Source organism: Oryctolagus cuniculus, chromosome 18 (assembly GCF_051225735.1).
Source record: "Oryctolagus cuniculus isolate XC-2025 breed Fujian yellow rabbit chromosome 18, ASM5122573v1, whole genome shotgun sequence".
Taxonomy (NCBI): domain Eukaryota; kingdom Metazoa; phylum Chordata; class Mammalia; order Lagomorpha; family Leporidae; genus Oryctolagus; species Oryctolagus cuniculus.
Window position 1 is genome coordinate 7,204,784 of NC_142884.1, and position 11,726 is coordinate 7,216,509.

General features: G+C 40.5%; 1 pseudogene; it reads right to left on the reverse strand.

The window, feature by feature from the left end:
- ORYCUNV1R-PS1507 (vomeronasal 1 receptor oryCunV1R-ps1507 pseudogene) lies at nucleotides 1,153–1,818 on the reverse strand (annotated as a pseudogene).

Below are 11,726 nucleotides of genomic sequence, written 5' to 3' on the forward strand. Positions count from 1 at the left end.
CACCCAGAGTGTATTTTATTTCCCTCACAGGATCTTGAGTAACAGAAGGAAACATAAAATATGTCTTATAAATAATAGTATTTTTTAAAAAAGCCCATGAGAGTATCACAGGCATGGAAAGGCAAAACACTCTGGCAAAAAAAAAATTAAAAAAAACCAACCACCCTACACGAAAGATCTCCGCGAGTGAGAGCCCAGTAAAAAGAACAGGTCATCAAAGAAGGAGGTACCTTTCTCTGAAGGGAGGAGAGAACTTCCACTCTGACTACGACCTTGTCTACATATGATCAGAGTTGGTGAACTCAAAAGGCTTCCATAGCCTTGGCGACTCATGACAAGAGCCTAGGGTGATTACTGATGCCATAAACAAGAGTGTCAATTTGTTAAGTCAACAACAGGAGTCACTATGCACTTACGCCTCATGTAGGATCTCTGTCCTTAATGTGCTGTACATTGTGATTTAAGGCTATAACTAGTACTCAAACAGTATTTTTCACTTTGTGTTTCTATGTGGGTACAAACTGTTCAAATCTTTACTTAATATATGCTAAACTTATCTTCTGTGTATAAAGAGAATTGAAAGTGAATCTTGATGTGAATGGAAGGGGGGAGGGAGAGGGAAAGGGGAGGGTTGTGGGTTGGAGGGAAGATATGGGGGGGAGCCATTGTAATCCATAAGCTGTACTTTGGAGATTTATACCCACTAAATAAAAGTTAAAAATAAATAAATAAATAATAGTATTTTAAATGTGATGAACTGGGATGTGCAAATGTCCATTAAAGAAGAGATTGTTTACTTTAGTTGTGGAAAACCATAGTTGTCCTGGTTCTATGTCATTAATTCTATGAATTATATTTATTATAGAAGTGTTACGTATATTTATTACATGACAAATCAAGTTTTGTTTAAGTATGTTTTGTTGGGATATAATTTATAGAAAGCAAAATTCATACCTTTTGTTCAGTTCTTTGAGTACACTGTCATATAAAGGGAATTACATGATACATAGCTCATTTTTAAAATTTTTAAAAAAGATTTATTTGAAAAACAGAGTTACAGAGAGGTACAGGCGGGGATATATGATATAAGACATATGATATATGATATATATATATATATATAGAGAGAGAGAGAGGTCTTTCATCTTCTAGTTCACTCCCCATATGGCCACATCTTCCAGAGCTGTGCCCATCCATCCAAAGCCAGGAGGAAAGAGTGTAAAAAGACACAAAAGTGCTCACCAGAACGAGGGTGTTTTGAGTGGCTCTGGTCTCAGGAGCTGATTTGCATGAAACACTGGTCCTGTGAATGTGTTGGACCTGCTGTCTGTGCCTGTGCAAGATAAATATCATGGAGCTACTGGCCCACAACATAAGCACCAGGCAGAAAACATCAGGAAATAATAACAAAATTGTATACAGTAAGTATTCTATGACATTGTTATGATCTTCAGCATAACAGAATCCATAATCTCTCCTTGTGATGTTTTTATTGCTCCATTGACCAGTCATTTTCATCGGCACCATAATATTTAGCATCATGTGCAGGATCCAGCAGAGGATATTGGAGAGGTCCATGTACTTCAGAGCTTTTGCTTTAAACTCTGCATACCTGGAGTTCCTGGGATTGATTATGATCACCTGGAAGACACTCAAAAGGGAGGTGGTGTTGATGGAGACACCCCTGCCCACTCTGTGGACATAGAAAACAAGTTTGCACTCAACATCACTGAGGGAAAAATTCATCCCAAAAGCTGCCATTGTTTGGAGTACTCCTTTAGAGAGGATGACCAAGGAGTTGGCTATTGTCAGGTGTCTGAAAATTACACCTGTGGGGAGGCGGAGCCAAGATGGCAGAATAGTGAGGGCGCGCACCGATAGTCCGGGAAAATTTAGTTTAATAAAAGGGGAGTTACGGTAGCCTCAGAAAAAAGAACCAGGAAAATATTGCAGACAAAACTCTTCTGGATCCAGTGGGCGTAAATCGGAGGACCTACTGGGAGAACAAGGTCGCCCACCGCGCGCGAAAGCCGAGCCGCAGGACCGAGCCGCGGGACCGAGCTGCAGAAGCGGAGCGCGGGACTGAGCTGCGCAAGCTGCAGGGTCTGCGCGCAAGTGCTCGAAGGGGAGTGCAACAGCGGGGAGACTTGGGACGTCCAGGGCTCCGAGTCCACACATCGGCGCTGGAAGGGGAACAGACCTGCGTGGAGAGCGTGGGAGCCCACAGTTCGGGACACCAGCGGCAGACTCAACACACCAGCGCTGGAACGCGAGGTGAGCCGAACCTCAATAACCCGAGACACCGGCAGGCAAGCGGAGAGAGGAGACTAGAGGGAACGACCCCCGGGGGGGGGACTTCACCAAGCTAACTGGAAGAGAGAGAGAGGGGAAAAAAAAAGGTGACTGGTACGGACACGGGTTTCTCTCTCTCCGCTCACCTCTCAAGGGCAAGCAAGACAAAGAGCAGGTGCCATCTTGGACATACGTCATAAGCAGAGCGACCTCAGGTCTGCACCGGCCCTGAGCCTAGCAGAAAAACCTGACTCTGGGCGGGGCGAATTAACAGGAGATTAGGACCTAATAAATTTGTGGTGCTACTGAACTGAGACTGTGAAAAAAGAGACGGTGGGGGAGAGAACTCACGGAATTCACGTGAGCACTCTCCAGAGACGCTACAATTCTGTAACTTTGGCAACCCAGTGGGAGGCTGAAGGAGAATTTGAGCCCACTCTGAGGGCCAAACAGATTCCCTGTGGGGTTCTTGGGAAAGAGCTTCCGATCTCTGGCTCCTGTGGGTATATCATTTGCCTGCTAACTACCTCCAACTTCGTTCAGCTGTGCAGAATAACTTCCCTTTTGAATCAAAAAAAAAAAAAAAAGAAAAGAAAGAGAGAGAGAGAGATTTACCACGCCTAACCTGGGAGTGTCACCTTTGGCACACCAAACAGAGCTCTCAGGCCACACCCATCTCAAGCCCTAAGGCTCCATCAAAAACAGATAGTCCACTTAATCTAGAGTCATAGTATAACAAGAAAAAGCACCACAGTGAAGAAACCAAATATCTCCAATATGCCAAATAACAAATGCAAAAACCAAGGTAATAAAAACAAGGAAGTCACCATGACGCCCTCAAATGAAAAAGACACCCAAATTCAAGATTATGAAGATGATGACATAGAAGAAATGCAAGAAGCAGATCTCAAAAAATTGATAAGAACATTAAGAAGTTCTCAAAAACAAATTCTGGAACTACACAAATCCTTAATGGACAAGATAGAAAATCTCTCTCGTGAAAATGAAATATTAAGGAGGAATCAAAATGAAACGAAACAACTAGTACAACAGGAAACTGTGATAGTGACTGAAGTGAAGAATTCAATAGATCAAATGAAAAACACAATAGAGAGCCTTACAAACAGAATGGGTGAAGCAGAAGAGAGAATATCAGACTTAGAAGACAGAGAACAGGAAAGGATACAGTCAGACCAAAGAAAAGAAGAGGAAATTAGAAATCTAAAACATATTGTTGGGAATCTTCAGGATACTATTAAAAAACCAAACATTCGGGTTCTAGGAGTTCCTGAAGGCATGGAGAGGGAGAAAGGATTAGAAGGCCTTTTTAGTGAGATATTAGCAGAAAATTTCCCAGGTTTGGAGAAGGACAGAGAAATCCTAGTACAGGAAGCTCACAGAACCCCTAATAAACACAACCAAAAGAGATCCTCACCACAACACGTTGTAATTAAACTCTCCACAGTGAAACATAAAGAAAAGATCCTAAAATGTGCAAGAGAGAAACGTCAGATTACTCTCAGAGGATCTCCAATCAGACTCACAGCTGACTTCTCATCAGAAACTCTACAAGCTAGGAGGGAATGGCGAGATATAGCCCAGGTACTAAGAGAGAACAACTGCCAGCCCAGGATATTATATCCTGCAAAGCTATCATTTGTGAATGAAGGTGAAATAAAGACTTTTCATAGCAAATTGAAAGAATTTGTTGCCACTCGTCCAGCCCTGCAAAAGATGCTTAAAGATGTGTTACACACAGAAACAAAGAAACACGGTCATCAATATGAAAGAAGGTAAAGGAAGGAAACCAAGGAAGGAAACCTCACAGCAAAAGATCACAGGGAATTCAAAGCATATATTAGAACTTATCTTTGGCAAATGGCAGGGCAAAGTTACCACTTATCATTAGTCACTTTGAACGTGAATGGTCTGAACTGTCCAGTTAAAAGACACCGATTGGCTGATTGGGTTAAGGAACAAAACCCATCTATTTGCTGCTTACAAGAAACACATCTTTCCAACAAAGATCCATACAGACTGAAAGTGAAAGGCTGGAAAAAGATATACCATGCCAACAGAAATGAAAAAAGAGCGGGCGTAGCCATCTTAATATCAGACAACATAAACTTTACCACAAAAACTGTTAAGAGAGACAAAGAGGGACACTATATCATGATTAAGGGATCAATTCAACAGGAAGATATAACAATTATCAATGTATATGCACCTAACTACAGGGCACCAGTTTATCTAAAAGATTTATTAACGGACTTAAAGGGAGACTTAGACCCCAATACAGTAGTACTGCGGGACTTCAATACTCCACTCTCAGAAATAGACAGATCATCCGGTCAGAAGATCAACAAGGATACAGTAGATTTAAATGACACTATAGCCCAAATGGATCTAACAGATATATACAGAACTTTCAATCCTACAGCTAAATATTTTGCATTCTTCTCAGCAGTACATGGAACCTTCTCTAGGATTGACCACATACTAGGCCATAAAGCAAGTCTCAGCAAATTCAAAAGAATTAGAATCATACCATGCAGCTTCTCAGACCATAAAGGAATGAAGTTGGAAATTAGCAACTCAGGAATCCCTAGAGCATATGCAAACACATGGAGATTGAACAACATGCTCCTGAATGAACAATGGTCATAGAAGAAATCAAAAGAGAAATCAAAAACTTTCTGGAAGTAAATGAGGATAACAGCACAACATACCAAAACTTATGGGACGCAGCAAAAGCAGTGTTAAGAGGAAAGTTTATATCAATAGGTGCCTACATCAAGAAATTGGAAAGGCACCAAATAGATGAGCTTTCAATTCATCTCAAAGATCTAGAAAACCTACAGCAAACCAGACCCAAATCTAGTAGGAGAAGAGAAATAATTAAAATCAGAGAAGAAATCAACAGGATTGAATCAAGAAAAACATTACAAAAAATCAGCCAAACGAAGAGCTGGTTTTTTGAAAAAATAAACAAAATTGACACCCCATTGGCCCAACTAACTAAAAAAAGAAGAGAAAAGACCCAAATCAATAAAATCAGAGATGAAAAAGGAAATGTAACAACAGACACCACAGAAATAAAAAGAATCATCAGAAATTACTACAAGGACTTGTATGCCAGCAAACAGGGAAACCTATCAGAAATGGATAGATTCCTGGACACATGCAACCTGCCTAAATTGAACCAGGAAGACATCGAAAACCTAAACAGACCCATAACTGAGACAGAAATTGAAACAGTAATAAAGGCCCTCCCAACAAAGAAAAGCCCAGGACCAGATGGATTCACTGCTGAATTCTACCAGACGTTTAAAGAAGAAGTAACTCCAATTCTTCTCAAACTATTCAGAACAATCGAAGAAGAGGGATTCCTTCCAAATTCTTTCTATGAAGCCAGCATCACCTTAATTCCTAAGCCAAAGAAAGATGCAGCACTGAAAGAGAATTACAGACCAATATCCCTGTTGAACATAGATGCAAAAATCCTCAATAAAATTCTCGCCAATAGAATGCAACAACACATCAGAAAGATCATCCACCCAGACCAAGTGGGATTTATCCCTGGTATGCAGGGATGGTTTAATGTGCGCAAGACAATCAATGTGATACACCACATTAACAGACTGCAGAAGAAAAACCATATGATTATCTCAATAGATGCCGAGAAAGCATTTGATAAAATACAACACCCATTCATGATGACAACTCTAAGCAAACTGGGTTTGGAAGGAACATTCCTCAATACAATCAAAGCAATCTATGAAAAACCCACAGCCAACATCCTATTGAATGGGGGAAAGTTGGAAGCATTTCCACTGAGATCTGGTACCAGACAGGGACGCCCACTCTCACCACTGCTATTCAATATAGTTCTGGAGGTTCTAGCCAGAGCTATTAGGCAAGAAAAAGAAATTAAAGGGATACAAATTGGGAAGGAAGAACTCAAACTATCCCTCTTTGCAGATGACATGATTCTGTATTTAGGGGACCCAAAGAACTCTACTAAGAGACTATTGGAACTCATAGAAGAGTTTGGCAAAGTAGCAGGGTATAAAATCAATGCACAAAAATCAACAGCCTTTGTATACACAGACAATGCCATGGCTGAGGAAGAACTTCTAAGATCAATCCCATTCACAATAGCTACAAAAACAATCAAATACCTTGGAATAAACTTAACCAAGGATGTTAAAGATCTCTACGATGAAAATTACAAAACCTTAAAGAAAGAAATAGAAGAGGATACCAAGAAATGGAAAAATCTTCCATGCTCATGGATTGGAAGAATCAATTATCATCAAAATGTCCATTCTCCCAAAAGCAATTTACAGATTCAATGCAATACCAATCAAGATACCGAAGACCTTCTTCTCAGATCTGGAAAAATTGGTGCTGAAATTTATATGGAGGCACAAGAGACCTCGAATAGCTAAAGCAATCTTGTACAACAAAAACAAAGCCGGAGGCATCACAATACCAGATTTCAGGACATACTACAGGGCAGTTGTAATCAAAACAGCATGGTACTGGTACAGAAACAGACGGATAGACCAATGGAACAGAATTGAAACACCAGAAATCAATCCAAACATCTACAGCCAACTTATATTTGATCAAGGATCTAAAACTAATTCCTGGAGCAAGGACAGTCTATTCAATAAATGGTGCTGGGAAAATTGGATTTCCACGTGCAGAATCATGAAGCAAGACCCCTACCTTACACCTTACACAAAAATCCACTCAACATGGATTAAAGACCTAAATCTACGACCTGAAACCATCAAGTTACTAGAGAACATTGGAGAAACCCTTCAAGATATTGGCACAGGCAAAGAATTTCTGGAAAAGACCCGGGAGGCACAGGCAGTCAAAGCCAAAATCAACTATTGGGATTGCATCAAATTGAGAAGTTTCTGTACTGCAAAAGAAACAGTCAGGAGAGTGAAGAGACAACCGATAGAATGGGAAAAAATATTTGCAAACTATGCAACAGATAAAGGGTTAATAACCAGAATCTACAAAGAGATCAAGAAACTCCACAAAAACAAAACCAACAACCCACTTAAGAGATGGGCCAAGGACCTCAATAGACATTTTTCAAAAGAGGAAATCCAAATGGCCAACAGGCACATGAAAAAATGTTCAAGGTCATTAGCAATCAGGGAAATGCAAATCAAAGCCACAATGAGGTTTCACCTCACCCCGGTTAGAATGGCTCACATGCAGAAATCTACCAACAACAGATGCTGGCGAGGATGTGGGGAAAAAGGGACACTAACCCACTGTTGGTGGGAATGCAAACTGGTCAAGCCACTATGGAAGTCAGTCTGGAGATTCCTCAGAAACCTGAAGATAACCCTACCATTCGACCCAGCCATCCCACTCCTTGGAATTTACCCAAAGGAATTTAAATTGGCAAACAAAAAAGAGGTCTGCACCCTAATGTTTATTGCAGCTCAATTCACAATAGTTAAGACCTGGAACCAACCTAAATGCCCATCAACGATAGACTGGATAAAGAAATTATGGGATATGTACTCTTTAGAATACTATACCGCAGTAAGAAACAACGAAATCCAGTCATTTGCAACAAAATGGAGGAATCTGGAACACATCATGCTGAGTGAAATAAGCCAGTACCAAAGGGACAAATACCATATGTTCTCCCTGATCGGTGATGACTGACTGAACACCAAGAGGGAAACCTGTTGGAGTGAGGTGGACACTATGGGAAATGGTGGCTTGATCAGCATAGCCCTGACTGTTAATGAACAACTTAATACATTATCCCTCTTAGTAGTTTTTTTTATCTGTTCTACTTAATATGACTGGTTTAGTTCTGTAATTGATGCACAGTTATTCTTAAGTGTTGAAAATTAACTGAAATGTGATCCCTGTTGAACATGGGAGTTGGAATGGGAGAGGGAAGAGATGTATAATTTGGGACATGCTCAGGCTGACTTGCCCCAAGTGGTGGAGTTGGAAGCATACCAGGGGATTCCAATTCAATTCCATCGAGGTGGCATGTACCAATGCCATCTCACTGTTCCAGGTGATCAATTTCGGTCCACAGTTGGTCATGGTGGAGGGACTGGGAGTCAAAGGGAGCACATAGACAAGTCTAGTACCTGTTAACGCTAACCGATGGAGTAAATAAAGGGGAGAGTGATCCAACATGGGAAGTGAGATACTCAGCAGACTCATAGAATGGCAGATGTCCTAAATAGCACTCTGGCCTCAGAATCAGCCCTAAAGGCATTCGGAGCTTGCTGAAAAGCCCATGAGAGTATTTCAGGCATGGAAAGCCAAGACACTCTGGCAAAAGATCTCTGCGAGTGAGATCCCAGTGGAAAGAACAGGTCTTCAAAGAAGGAGGTACCTTTCTCTGAAGGGAGGAGAGAACCTCCACTTTGACTATGACCTTGTCTAAACAAGATAAGAGTCGGAGAACTCAGAGGGCTTCCATAGCCTTGGAAACTCTTGACTGGAGCATAGGGAGATTACTGATGCCATAGACAGGAGTGTCAATTTGTAAAGTCAACAACAGGAGTCACTGTGCACTTACTCCTCATGTAGGATCTCTATCCTTAATGTGCTGTACATTGAGATTTAATGCTATAACGAGTACTCAAACAATATATTTCACGTTGTGTTTCTATGGGGGTGCAAACTGTTGAAATCCTTACTTAATGCATACTAAACTGATCCTCTGTAAAAAAAAAAAAAAAAAGAAATTATCAATTCCCAACTTGACTCTCACTGGGATTAAACATGACAATAGGTCTGCTCTGATTTCATCATCATTTTAAAAAAATCATCTATTATTTTTCACTTTATGTTTCTGTGTGGGAGCAAACTGTTGAAATCCATACTTAATGTATACTAAGCTGATCTTCTGTATATTAAGATAATCGAAAATGAATCTTGATGTGAATGGAAGGGGAGAGGGAGTGGGAAAGGGGAGGGTTGTGGGTGGGAAGGACGGTATGGGCGGGAAGCCATTGTAATCCAAAAGTCGTACTTTGGAAATTTATATTCATTAAATAAAAGTTTAAAAAAAAGAACAACTTTGATGAGTTTCCAAGACCCCTTAAAGGTCTACAATGCCATAATATTTGAAAAACTACAGGAAAGTACAGAAAAATCACCCTGTGGTACTGGATGAGAGCCAGGGGCATCAGTGTGAGTTCACACTGAAATTCAACTATACATGGGATAGTAGTTGGATATAAAAAAATGTAGATGTGCATCTAAGCAAGTATTTCATAGATGTACCTGCGGCAAGGGTCTACTTGCGATGATACTCTAACAGCAACAAGAATACCATCACACCCATCTTGATTTAAGATGCCCCCCTGTCATAAAAGGCTGTTTGGAGAAGTGATTGATTGCAAGGAAGGGGTAGAGAAAATATGAGTCTGAGGGATCTGACAAAGGCAAAAATCAACAGGGAAATGTTACCAAAAAGAACATTGGGCTCATATCAAATGGACACAGGGAACAACCTGAAAGGCTGGCTACATTCTGTCACTTGTTCTCTAATACCAGCTAGGTGCCCTGCATCACCATTCTCTTGTCTTGGCAGGTGCTTATTGCTGTGATTTTTTCCTGAGAATTATGGGGTTTTATGATATATCAGTAGTCACCCCTTTTTCATTTTGTGTAAATTTTAAAAAAATTTCTAAAATTGTGAACTTGTTTCAGATGGAATCTAAAATTTCATTCTAAAGAGTAAATTTAAGGGGCCAGCGCTGTGGCTCAGCAGCTTAAATCCCTGGCCTGAAACGCCAGCAACCCATATGGACGCCAATTCTAGTCCCGGCTGCTCCACTTCCCATACAGCTCTCTGCTATGGCCTGGGAAAGCAGTAGAGGATGGCCCAAGTCATTGAGCCCCTGCACCCATGTGGGAGACCAGGAAGAAGCACCTGGCTCCTGCCTTTGATCGGCCAAGCTCCAGCAGTTGCAGCCATCTGGGAAATAAACCAGTGGATGGAAGACCTCTCTCTCTGTCTCTACCTCTCTCTGTAACTCTGTCTTTCAAATAAATAAAATAAATCTTTAAAAAAAGGGTAAATTTAATCTACAAAGCATATGCTTTTCAGAATATCTTAACTGTTTACACATAAAAATTTCACCAAGAAAAGATCTATGTGGACCATATGGCATTATAGCATGTATAACAAGTCTGACACTACCTGGTACCAACATTGACTGCACAAGTTCAGGGCAAACTCCTTCACTTCAGATGCCAGTTGCAAGTTTTAGGCATCCCCAGGGCAATCTCACTCCTACCAGGCCAACTATACATTCAGGGCTTCCACAGCCTCCTGTGGTTCAGTAATTTGCTAGAACGGCTCTTTGAACTCAGGAAAGTGCTATACTAATGATCACCATTTCATTACATAGGATATCAAGAAGCAGCCAGATCAAGAAGTACATAAGGCAAGGTCTGGAAAGGTCCTAGCGAGTTCTATTACCAAGGAATTACTGATTGAATCAATGACTGAGTGATTTAAAGTAACCTCCAACTTCCCTGCCCTCCCCAGAGTTTTTGGAGTCCGAATGTTCTAACCCTTTAATTATACCGTGAGTCTTTCTGTTGACCAGCTTCCATCCTACAGCTATATAAGGAATGCTCACAGCTAGTGCCATGGGGTGTCTCATTGGTATAAAAAGTTATTATCATTTAGGCAATTCCAGTGGGTTTTGAGGCTTTTTGACAGAACCAGAAACAAAGACCAGATACGTATTTTTATTATACCAAAGCTCACACTGACCAAAGCTGTAACAACTTAAGTAACAAAACAGATTGTATAATGTTGAATTATAACACAAAGTACAGAGTAATTATAAATGAATTTATGCTGATATGAATACATAATTCAATAGACAAATAAATGAGGGGAAGAAAGACCAGTCCACCCTATAGAAGAATAGCAAATAATATATGGGAATACCTAGCCATATGGTAAGTACAGCTTAATTCAGATGCTCCCCTACACACACACACACACACACACACACACACAGGAAAATCCCTTCCAAGAATATGTGTAAGAGGGAAAACAGTAACTTCACAGTGGCTAAACCTGAAAAAGGCTGCCTTAACTGATCAAGATTATCACCATGATAGATAACTCATACTGATTGCACAAAACTTTTGATGATATATGTTGTCAGAAAATGTGACATTATTCCCCAAAACCCATAAAACCATTATACCCATGAGAAAAGCACCAAATTCAATTTTAGGAACATTCTAATAAGTACTAAACTAGGACTCCTCAAACCTATCAAGGTCATGAAAAAACAGCAAAAACACAGTGCAGTACATACTGGGGAGACAAGATGACTAAATGCAATGTGGTATTTTGGCCTGGATCCTGATAGAGAAAAAACTATTAAAACAGGCAA